We start from the raw sequence: 13,069 nt of genomic DNA, 5'->3' as shown, positions 1-13,069 counted from the left end.
TGGTTCTGTAGGTTTTTGTGCTGTGTCCTGCAACTGCAACTAAACGGGATGCGATGCCTTAGGAATTGTACGAGTCATATCTGAACAGTAATCAGACATGTTAAGAATTTGAATCTGTGGAGACCACTGATTACAGAGCATGACTGTGATTAGAATTGTTATAAAATATCAATTGTTTGGGGGGTTGTGAACATTACTGCTTTATTGGAGGGAAACCTATATTATACAAAGCAAGCAAATCAAGAATAAATGTGACTCACACATTTGTGATGGTATATATGACGGTCACCAGAGTTTTTCAGAGATAAAAAAAACTAAATATATTTATAAATGAAAATTCAAATACCGTTTGCATACTTTTTCATTTGACCCTTTAAGGGCAGTATGTTTAAGGCTTTTGGATGGCTTTTTAAGTTTTTATTTTTATATTTGAAGATTTTTCTTTTTTTTTTTTTTTTAACTTGTCCTGTCCAACAGCTAGGCAGACAGATGAGAGCTGAGGGCCTCTTGGGTTGGACATATTTTACTTTAACAAGAGGGGTTATTAATCTTCAGACAAACCAAAGGTATGTCTGAATAAACCCCTTTTGTAATTGAGGCCAAACTTTATTAATTTCAATCATGTTTGAAAATCTTTGGTGTTGGACCGGACGGAAAAGGAAAGAGGGGAAGAAGAGAGAGGGACGTTAGAGAGAGGGGGGGGTAGGGGGGTGATAATAGGAGGGGAAGGGGGATAAGACCATGAAGCAGCATAAAGCAACAAGTTTACTGGTTGTTAATCATTATGGTAAGGTTCAAATGAAAAAAAAAAACAAAAAAAAAAAGGGCGGAGCCTGTCCACACACACACTCAAATGTTATAAACACACCTGTTAGTTGCAAAAATGTCCACCTGTCGACATGTACACAAAACAGATAGTGTTCACACGCATACTTATGCCTTAAAACCAACTAGTGTGAAATATTTCAGTCATTCAGTCTGTTGAGCTAACACCTGTGCTCAGGTGAGTGTTTATGTTCTTCTAAAATGGATGGTGGAACGTGAAAAGAAGGAGGGAGAGTGCCCAGCCATCCCCACCCCAAGACCCCCACCGCACCAGCAGCGGCAGCCGGAATATATATATATATATTTGAAGATTTTTCTAATAAAATGAAATAAAATTCCATTATATTATATTATATTATATTATATTATATTATATTATATTATATTATATTATATTATATTATATTATATTATATTATATTATATTATATTATATTATAGTATAGTATAGTATAGTAATACAGAGACAATGGTCTATTCCGAAATGGATAAATGTTTGGTCATTACTGAAGCAGCTGGAGGTATTTGATCGAGTTGATCAAATTATACTTCGAGTTGATCATCGATCATTCCATAAAAGTGGTATGATGTTACAGTTTACTTTTCTTGCTTTTGTGTTTTGTTCTGTCATGTTTTCAGTTTCAGTTTCCTGTTTTATTTTGAAAGGTTTCCTGTTTTGTTGTAGTATTGAGTTTGACTTTAGTTCCCTTTCTGCCCTCATTGTTGTCACCTGGGTCTCGTGTGTCTGTATGTATTTAAGTCCTGCCTTTTCCTTTCTCCTGTGCTGGTCCATAGTCTTGTGTTAGTTCTGATGGTCCCCATTTTTAGTGTCTTTCGTGTATCCAGTTGTCTTGCTGCTCAGCAGTGGTATTTGCTCTTAGTTTTTTGTGGGAATGGGAATAGAAGCTGGAACCTCCTGCGTCCTCTCTGCTTCTGGGTACTCCCTCAACCCCCTCCGTGACATATGATCAAACTGGTGTGCTGTGTGATAAGACGTATGTCATTTAGGTCCGCTGTACGCTTTAAAGACATTTGGGTTGGGTTGCATTGGTCGCAGGGTTATCAGAGCGCAATCATTTCTATCGCTGGGAAATGTGTCACCTGCTGATGACATCATCCATGACTGGAATTTTACACCCATAGTGCAAATGCGTGGAAATTGTGTAATTTAACCTGAATTTATTTTGAGCAATTGGAGTATGCAATCACGGAGCAAACTCTTGTCTAGAAAAATTTCTTTTTAACACTGTTGATGATGAAAACGTCATTGAAGTTAGGAGACACCTAACTTCAGACAAGATATATCTTTGGAAGATATATCTTGTATCCATCCACACTGACCTGTCTGAGGCAAGTTGTTAATTGAATCAAATATAAGCTGAAGAAATCATAAGGTATCATGTAATTCATGCATGCTCAGTCTGTTTGATTAGGGAAGTGAGAGAATTAGCGGAAAATGTAAAAGGACAGATGGATGTAAATCACATTTTGTAGCAATAAGACACTTAAAAGCACAGAGACGCTAAAATGATGACACACTGTGCTGCCTGGTTCACAGTTGTAGCTGTATCAGCCTGCAGCTGCTTTTGTAAAGCAGCAAAGAGGATATTCCAGCCGGTACGGGGTACCTCCACCAGATCTTACACTGGTACGCAGTACCAGACAGTACTGGGTTATTTCAATGCTGCTTTATCTCATATCTTGCAGCACTAGAAAGTGAAATTTGCTAAGTTTTTTTTTTTTTTTCTGTTTGTATTATGCTTTTGTTTGGTGGACAGACGCACCACTTCCTCCTCTGCCTTTTATGTGCCTGCAAGTTAGCAGAAGCAGCAAGTGTATGGGCAAGATGTCCTTCAAGTAAAAAAAACAATCGATGGAGACGATCCTATTGCTTAAAAGGTATTAACGCTACTCAGAAGTTTATTGTAGCAAGCAAAACCAGCCAACATAAGTATGAATAGGCCGCAGGATTGTGGATATGATTGATGCCATGGATGATCGCTTTAAAGTATAAACCGGACTAAACGTTTTACGGAGGCAGAGGTGTCTGGATGACATAGTCAAGGTTGGCAGAAGAAAATATGGATAGATGCTTTGCAAGAGAATCGGAAGACCTTCTTATAACTAGGCTGCATCAGATGTGGACGACGCTGGAAAATGGTGAAAAAGAACCCTCCATGGAGAGAGATTAACAGCCGGAATGAGAGAAATAGATATTATGTAATGCTATGCTATGTTACGTTATGCTACAGTAGGCTATAGTGCGTTTTGTTATACTGTATTTCGTTATACTGCGTTACGCTATACTGCGTTACGTTATGCTACGTTACACTACAGTGCGTTACATTACGCTACGCTAAGTTACATTACGTAACATTACATTAAATTACATTGCAGTACATTACATTATGTAACAACATGCTACACCTTGTTACAATACGCTACGTTACGTTATGGTACATTACATTGCTGTACATTTCGCTAAGTTACATTGCGCTAAGTTACGATACGCTACAGTACTTAAAGCTACATTACGTAAAGCTACATTATGTAATGCTATGCTACGGTATATTACGCAATGCTATCTTGTGTTACACCATGCTACACTGCATTACGTCACAGTACGCTATGTTATGTTACCTGAAATTACGCTATGCTACGTTACATTATGTTATACACTCACTTTGGTCTATACTATCAATGTTGTTCTTATTTTTTTGTCCAAGCCAAACAGCAAGAAATTGCTTGTTTAATGACCGTTATGTATTATTAACTGCAATTTATGAAATGAATAACATGAGGCTCTACCTAAAATTTAAAGACCAATTAATAAAATTAGCAACCAATCAAATTTTACTTTTAAATGCAACACAGCTCACTTTTAATGTCATCATATCCAGTCCTTTCTATTGGCTAATGTGCTGTATTCTTGAAAAGAACCAATTTTTCTCCTCAAACAAAACCAAACTCTTGGGGGTCCAAAAGTGTGTGGGTACAGATATGTACTGTATGGATTATCTACACTGAAAAAAAATCCCTCCTGTGAAACTGAGGGTTGTTTATTATGTTGTTTTTCTTTATTGAAGAAAGTATTTTACAGTTTTACAGATAGAAACTCCCACACCCGTAGTTGCTAGGTTGAAGTAAGCAGGCTGGAGAGTATTATGGTGCTTTCCCATTTGCCTTGTTGACATCCACAAAATCCTTTCAACACATCTGAAGTCAGGCAGAAGTGAGAATAACCTCCCAAGGCTCCAGTCTTTTTGTTTTGTCTCAGATTATTTTGCTTCAAGGCTAAGCATTTATGCGTTTTCATGGGAGCCCCTGTGAGGAGGGAGAAATATGGCTGAAATGAACTGTTTTAAAGATCATCGTGGAAACTCTCACTCACTCTTGCGATTTATCTCTGTAAATTGTAGCACTCACCACCGGATTAAAAATTGCATTGCAGAAGATTGAATAGTCTCCCTCTCTTCTCGCCTTCATTGCTCCACCTCACCCCCAACAGAGACTTCAAGCGTTCTGCGTCACCCCGGGTCAAAGTGAGAGTCAAATATGCTTGGTGTATGATTGAGGACCCTCATAAACCCTGGTCCTTTGGAAACCATCCTATCTGATGGAGGACGGTGGAGGGTGTAATTCACTTTGCAATATCAAATCATCACCACTTGTGGTTCTTGTCTCTTGGCTATCTTGTCAGGCATGGGTTTATGGCTTTTAAAAACAGAGGTGAGAAGCTGGGAGAGCACTTCCCCAGCTGTGCCCCAAAGGTGATGAGACCCACACTGAAGGTATCCCTGCAGGCCATTGAGCAATAATGACTGTTATCAAGTAAGTGCCAGAAGACAGGTTACGGTGTTGGAATTTATGAGAGGCCTTGCAGGATGACCCTTAGCATGACCAGCCATTCTTCACCTGTGACATAGCTGAAGTTCCAGAGAGACTAATATTGCAGGATTGTGATTAAATAGTCCCTTGACTTTTATATCAGAGTCTGTATTTATCAACATGTGTTGATACAGCATGACTTGGAAAAGCTGACTCTTTTGCAGGTACTACACCCAAGGTGAATCCTGGGGGGAGGGAGGGGGGTCCATTTCTGACAGAATTAAGACCATTTTCAAATTATTGCAGGTCCCGGTGAATGTCGCATTGGATGTTGGGTAATTCTTAGTATTTAATAACCTGATTGCATATATAAATCTGTTCTAATGCTTTTCATGACATAAATGACCAGCCAACAGCACACAAGTTTTTCTATCAGATAAACAATCGATACAAATTGATGTTAAAATTGGGGTTTTAACAGACTACTACAACTTTTCATTTGTCATGAAGTCCCTGCAGGTCATGATGTATGGAACATTCTGACCTCGGATTTACAGTAGTCCATCTGCGGTGCATCTTCGTTGGGGAGTCCGTCTTACAACCATCAGTTAGTGTAAATTGTCTCTGTTGCGTCTTCGGTCCATCCCCCCTTCCCCCTGTCTCAGAGGAGTAGTTTCTCCTATCACCCCTGTGTCGAGTAGTTCATCCCCCTGTCTTTGCTCATCCAAAACTTAAGCAGTACGGCTCCATGCTTTTTCCTTCCTCAATTAGTCCTTTTAAAGGCATGTTTTGTGTCATAAATGATGTCGTGTTTTTGTACTTCCAAGACTAAACTTTTGCCTCCATGGCAAAAATAGACGCCGGTGTTATCTGGAGAGTTAATGTGCATTATTGTGAGGGCACGTCACCTGGAATATAAACTAAAATTCTAAAACCTTTTATTTTGAAAGTACAAATGAAGTTTTTTTTTTATTATTATAACTTGTTCTGTCCAACAGCTGAGCAGACAGATGGGAACTGAAAGCCTCTTGTGTTGGACATATTTCACTGTTACAACAGGGGGTTATGGATCTTCTCACACACTCGGTGTGTATTTGTATAAACCCCCTTTTGTAATTTAGGAAAAACTTTATTTATTTCTATAGTGATTACATTTGTATCCTTTTTCGTTGGACCGGACGGAAAAAAAGAAGAGAAAAGAAGGGAGGGATGTTGGAGACGGGGTAAGGGCACAGAAGAAAGGGGGAAAAGGGGAGTTAAAGAGGAGTACAATCATAAAGCAACAAGATGCTGGAGGATTAACATCATTACTGTCTAGTGTAAATGTTAATCAAATGGGGCGGGGCCTGTCCATACACATTTTTACAGTTTTAGTAGTTAGGGAGCAGGGAAGGAATTCGGACATAACCCTTTTTACCTCAGTGCTTTCAGGTGTTGGGCAGAGGTACAGGACCCGAGCACAGTTTCAGGAAGACTTTTGTTGTGCCTCAGCAAAAACAGTCTTAATGAACGTCTCGTAAGTCTGGAAGTGTTTTCTTTATTCACTCACCTGCTTGTTATCACCTATAAGTGTTGTTCACCCAATGATGTTTACCCCTTTTATTTTTGAATGTTAAATAGAAAGTGTTAATGTGTTCGCATTAAATTGGGTGCTTAGATGAAATGAGACACTCTGGGAGGAGTATAGTCATAGAAAGGCTGTGGTGGGGGTGAGCTGCTCAGTAAGCTGTATATAGGTCCTTGCCATTTGTTTGACCTGTTATTCTGGGATAACCATGGAAAATAAATCTTTGTACTCTTTTCCCCTCAAATTGACTTTGTTATATCTTTTGTGATTAATATTTCACCTTTGTGAGGAGGTGTCTCTGTTTCATAAACACTCCAGCACAGAAAGAAAACCAGAGACCAAAAGTCCCAGACAGGCCTACTGCTGACCTCGGCACATATTATCTGTTACTGCAGGCAGGAAACAAACATATTTCTGCAGTACAATATTCATGCATTTATAGAATACATTAAATGCATAATCAAAAGAGCATGAAGAAAATATGATGGAAATCCTGTTCACCTCCACAGTATCTTTAAATTGCCCTTTGGTGCGACTGTAAGTGTGTGGCCCTGAAACAGACTGGCAACTTTTTCAGGGTGTACCCTGAATATAATGAATATCCTACTTCACTTTATTTGAAGTCTGGAAGTTTTTAATCCACAATGCAGCATCTCTATTCCCTAAATTTATAGATTAGGTCCTGAGTTCTGTACTCATCTTGTCTTACTTTTTGTCAAACTGAAATTAAAGTTTGGGATTTGGTAAGATAAGGCATGAGTGGGAAGAACAGAAAGTTTCAGAAAACCGTTTTCACAAAACCAAAAGGTTTATGATCTTGTGCTGAGCATCAAAATGGGAGAATCGCTTTGTTAGCTTGTATTATAATGTTCCTTCTAAAATAAAATAAAAACAGTGAATTTCAGTTTCAGGTCTTCCACCTGTTAAGTTTATTTGTTAAATACTCTTAGGTTCATGATTTTTGTTCCACTTTTCCATAGTTTTGTCACTTTTTGGTTCCAGTAATCTGTGCCACGTAACCCTTGTGCTGTCTTAGATGACCCCACCCTTACATTGACGTGTTCTCCCTACCATGACAAAGGTGGATAAAGGTGGAAAGATTTCATGGAATTCATGGACACCAGTGAAGATCACAAACCATTGAAGAAAAAAGGTTCAGCGCACTGTCTAGTGGGTTTTAGATGACCCAACTCCCAATGTTAAAGTGCCTAGGATAGCACACAAAGTTTAGCCACTCTACCTTAAATAAATGCGTGTCCAGTGCTCTGAAGTAGCTTGGATAGGCTCCAGCATCCCTGTGACCGTGCACAGGACAAAGCGGGAAAAGAGGATGAATTTGTGGTTCACTTGTCCTTATTTGTCAGTTTCTGTTTATTACAGAATCAGTTCACGTTTTAATCATTCTGCCACTGCTCCCCTGCGCTCCAGCCCTCCAGTAACCACCATGAATAGATAGACTCTGCAGGACAAACCACATAGCTTTTACCATCTGGTTCTGTGGCAGACAATGTGTGCTCCTGGTCATCACTATATTCCACCCCCCATAGCCAATTTAAGGTGCTTTTACAATGTTTATTTTGAAATGTGTCTTCTGAAAAATCCATTTGTCAACACCTGTTTAATAAAAAGGGGCTGCAGTCAGCTGAATATTTTTTTGCATCATATGGCAATAATTATGATTTATGTTTGCTCCTCTGCTAAACTTGTGTCTTTGGGGTTCAGATAGCAAAACCTTACAGTAGCTTTTGATATTCCTGTTACATTTCCGTTTTTACAAAACATTTTCGGTTCTGCTATTTTTTTTTAAGTTTAATTTTTTCTCTTTAAAGTGTATTTCTTTAGCAGGTTTCAGTTTATTTAATAAGCTCTAGCTAATGTCATTTGGCTTTTGATCTTCTGGACTTGGGTTATTTCTTCTGTCACCATTTCAGAAAAGAAGACATTTTTAAAAGGGAGCACTGTAGCATACAAAAGAAAAAGAGAAAAGTTCAAACGAAATCTCCAATTTTTCATTTTTTCCCCCCAGAACTTTAAGTCTTACCATGACCTCAATTGAAGCCAATCATGAATATCCAGAGCCTGAACAGTAACCTCAGTTGAATGACTTTAGAATGAAAATGTGTAAAAAATATGATCCACCTCAAATAAACAGCCATTGGTTGTCTATGAAAAGTGTTCACAGGCTGTCGTTCTTGCTACCAGGAGTATTGCTAAAGCCTTGCTTGATCATCAGACTGACAGAGTCTATAGTATAGTTGTTTACTCTGTGCTGTGGAAATCTTCCATATTCTGCATCCTGACAGCTCTGATCAGCCCGCTTGGGGTTTGCAAAACACTGTTTTAATGTAAGGTTGTAATGAAAGCTGAACCGTAAAAAAATAGCAAGCTGGAACCAACTTGGAATGTCTCATGTTACCAGAATAAGACAACTTGTGTCATTTTTTCCTTATTCTGCACACTAAGATGCTTGCAGCCCTCTCTTGCAAAAGTCTTCTCCTCTATGATATATTTATGTGTGTGTGTCCAAATTCATTCCCTACTCTAAAATTCCCTCAGCTGTAGTGCCCTAGAAATTTGCCAGAAGTCTGCAAAAAACCAGTGTGCATCGATGGTCACTAGATCGGCAAATATAGACCACAATGCATTGCGTCGTAATCATTTTTTTTTTTTTAATAAACCATCAATGTATTTATCTACAGAAGACAGGAGATTCATAAATAATCATCGCAAAACGCTCAAATCAATGACATTTTCACTTGGTGAAATCAATGACGTCATATTCGCAAGTTTAAAAAAAAAAGGATCTTATGCATAAATTGTTTCTATTAAAAAAACAAAAATTCACCATCAAGAGGATGTGTCAGACAGTTCACACCTCCACGCCACCCATTCATTTCTGCTCATGGACACCTCAAAGGGCATTATCCTGTTTATACCATGGTCACTCATGAAAGAAAGAAACATTAAATCAATTATTACTTTTTTATTTTTACTGTTTAAATTGTTCTTTAAAAGAAGCAGAGTATTTTATATGCGGTGTGACGTGTTAACATAGTAACATGGCCATCACTCTGCTGCAGTGGTATGTATGAGCTAGATGTCATGTTAGTGATACAAAGCAACATTTTTGTCCAGATGATGAAGCAAAGGTCCACAAGTAGTTTCCTAGATTACTTTGATTCCAATAAATATCCACCATTATTAAAATGAAACAAACACGTATTTATTTACCATCAACATTGTTGTTGATGGTAAATTTGATAGAAATACTTCCATGTCCATCATAGAAACATTTAAAAGAACAAATAGCTTTTCTACTGTCTTGCTGTTGTAATAAACCATGGAAAAAGGTATGTCACCTGTACGTTCCAAAATCCTCTTTTTCTGCTTACCAACTGCCATTTAGGCACAATAATATAGAAAATTCAGGCAATTTGATTAGAACTTATTTTTTAAATCATTATCATTAAAAAGTGATACTGGACACAATGCAGCCAATCAGAGTTGAGTATTCGCCTGGACCATGGTACACTAACAAATATATTAAATCAAATAAAATAAGCACATGGGAAACCTTAAATTCCTTTAATGTGCAGAAAAGGCCAATATGGATAGAAAAACTGAACACCTTCCCCTTTGAAAACTGTTCAAACAGAATTTGACAAACTTTTAGCATATTGTTGAGTCAATTTCAAAATAATATGGGCTTTTAAAAGTGGGATGCTTTACTGTAAAAACTTGTTTGATTCTGCTATTTTGGTTTTTCTGTCTTTTATAATCCCTTTCAGTTTGAACTTGCCAAAAAAACTATGAGACAATTTTTGGTGTGCTGTTAAAAGGGGAAATCGCAAGAGCTGATGTGATTCCTATTGTTCAACCTAAAAAAAAATTAAAAGCAGCGTTTTTGCCGTCTGATTCCCTGACTTCTTATTCTGAACCACGGGTGTTATCCAGTTTAAACAGTTGTATTTTCTTAGGTTTGCAGTTTTGGGGACACAGCTGTTGTGGTGTTTAATTAAATTGAGAAATCACAGGGAATGTTTGCTTTCTGGCAAAAGCATTGAGCATCCACCAACTGTTGTAGAATTAATTCAGCCACAACACTAAAGCCTCAAACTCTTTGTTTAAGCATATTTGCATACATGTTCAAATATCACCCGCTGCAGCCATTTTTCATTTCAAAAGAAGCCTGATTCTGTCAAATACTGCAATCAGGCTTGAGTGCAAGTCTGCATGAGGATTAGATAAGAAAGTTGGGACACATCCATGAAATCTAAAATCTTATTGATCATAACAGGTAACGTATAAATGATATTAAATTCGCCCTAGGCAATGTGCAGTCAAGCACTTTCAATGAAAAGGCAACGTAAACTCACATAAAACTCTAGTGTTCATGCGTCGCAATGCACACTTTTGAGACTGTTTTTGGTTCAACTTTGGTTCAACTTTGACCTATCAGGGACTCTGCTTTGGAAGGGCTGTTTGGAGAGCGTTCTTTTTAATTCACAAAAACCATTTTAAATTGATCATAGACGATAATTGGGGTTTGTGACAGACCCTCTTCAAACTGTAGTCTGCAGACATGTGCTAGTATTGGGCAACGCTCCAATGTCAACACCTTATGCTAAATGTGTGTTCAAGAACATGTCACATGCACAGTGGCAACATAGCATAAAAAGTACTAGAATATCTCAACAGGTTGCAACCACCAATGACAAGGTTCAAACAATCAAGAAGAACTTGCAGGGGTTCCTAAGGGTTCCATCTACCACGGCACACTAGTGTGCCGTGGGAAATTGCCCTCATTAACTGATCTAAAAACATTTCCCATCTCCAGGATTTCAGCTCTCTGTTCATCCAAACAGGCCCTGATAAAACACTGAGGATTTAGGAATATAAAAGATCGTAAAATACTTTTTTGCGTTTATTTTATTTTATTAAAGACATTTTGAGAAGAATGACAGTACCACGATTCAGCTGCACCTTCGGCTGTATTTTGGAAAAGTCCCGTCCCTTTAACTGTCTCCACCAATCATTCTTGGGGGGCTTAATCACATGTCATCAGTCTGACCAATCAGAAGTGGTTAAAGTCTTCACTTCTTTGTCCCGATTTAGCTCGTAAAGTCGCTCAGTTCTAACAAAAATACCAGCTAAAGCTCGTCTTTAGCGGCGTAGCTTTCCACAGAATCCGGTATCATACCATGGAACAAGTGAACAAAACAATGAAGCTCCGAAAAGCGATCTCCGGCCGTTTTATGCACTACATCTCCCATGATGCATTGGGTTGTGAGAGTGACAGCGCACAAGGAGATCTGTTGTTAAACGTCTTGAAACCAACGAACACACATCAAACTGTTTTTAAATCTTCTAACTTAACTTTTATTGCATCTTTTAGAAAAAAACAGCTGCAGTTTCCAGCTTTTTCTGCAACAATTATCTCAAAATGCATGTGAGATTGTGGAGGGGCTGTAGATCAATACAGGCAATGTCAAAATGGCAAAAAAATAAATTCAATTATTATATTTAATCAGTAATTTGTGCTTTGCAGTCATTTTCCATTTAAATGTACCATTTTTGGGTGTTTTTTCTTTTCAAAATCGCTGAATTTCCGCATTTGCCATTCAGATAATAAGAAGTGACGTGCGATGAGGCACCAGCCCGCTGAGCCTCACCTTGGATTGCGCAATACCTATGCAGTCAGACAGTACTGCTGTCTCTCTGTGTGTCGGTTCAATCACTTGTACTATATGAGCTGAGTTTACATAATTTAGCAGATGTATATGATGTACAGTGTTTGTTTTTATAAATAACTGTATGTGAGGGACGTGTTTCTCACCAGCCATTAACCTCACCGCACGTCACTGCAATAAAGCCATTTTATTCTATTCTATTCTAACATGAAGGAGACAATGTGTGCTTTATCTTTACCCTACTGTCTTGGTTAAAAGACATTTTCTCTCTGTTGTTGCACATCCGTTCAGCATGGTCATTTGCATGTGAGACATTAACTCTTTAACAGCTCCAGTGTTGACATTATATTAACTACTGTAACTCTTCGACAGTTTATGCAGTTTACGTAATTCCAGTGGATTCTGAAGCATAGATAAGCCAATTTAAGTGATTTGCAACAAATTACAGTAGTGAGGTGACGTATCCCTTGTGCTATCCTATGGGGTCAAGATGACCATTGACGTGTTCTCCCTACCATGACAAAGGTGGATAGATGTGTAGAGGATTTCATGTAATACATGGACACCAGTGAAGATCACAAATCATTGAAGACAAAAGTTAAGCGCACTGTCTAGTGGGTCTAGATGACCTCAAGGGTTAAATCAGAGGATTCTATTACAAAAAAAAATGGCTTTGTGCCGTTATGCCACACTTGGCGTTAGTAATGTGTGGCATATCACTGCAAAGCTGATAAGATTTAGATGACTGATTTATATCCATTTATTTTCAAACACAAAATAAGTTGGTTAAACAAAGGTGGTCAATGCAAAGTGATAAAGTGGGTTGAAGAACAATCATATTAATTCTCTTCCCCAATGATTCACGTCAATCGCATAAACAGTTGAAGGGTTATGGCATGTCAAAGAGCGTGTCATCTAGGCGTCACCGGTGACATGTCAAGTGTTAAAGGGTTAGGCGCACACTAGGACTCAAGGGCAAACTACCAAGGAGATTTTTGCTGAACGTTCACACCTTCAACAATTATTGAGAGACCGCTTATGAAAAGGGAAAGTACAAAAGACGATAATAGGGCTTCATGCATTTCTGCATTTATTTCTGAACGGTATCAGATATTGGTGTCATGACCTGTCAGCTACTCCCTCCTCCCCCCTCCTTCCT

Source organism: Oryzias latipes, chromosome 6, assembly GCF_053564925.1.
Source record: "Oryzias latipes strain Hd-rR chromosome 6, Olatipes_Hd-rR_3.1".
NCBI classification, from domain to species: domain Eukaryota; kingdom Metazoa; phylum Chordata; class Actinopteri; order Beloniformes; family Adrianichthyidae; genus Oryzias; species Oryzias latipes.
This window is presented reverse-complemented; position numbering follows the sequence as displayed.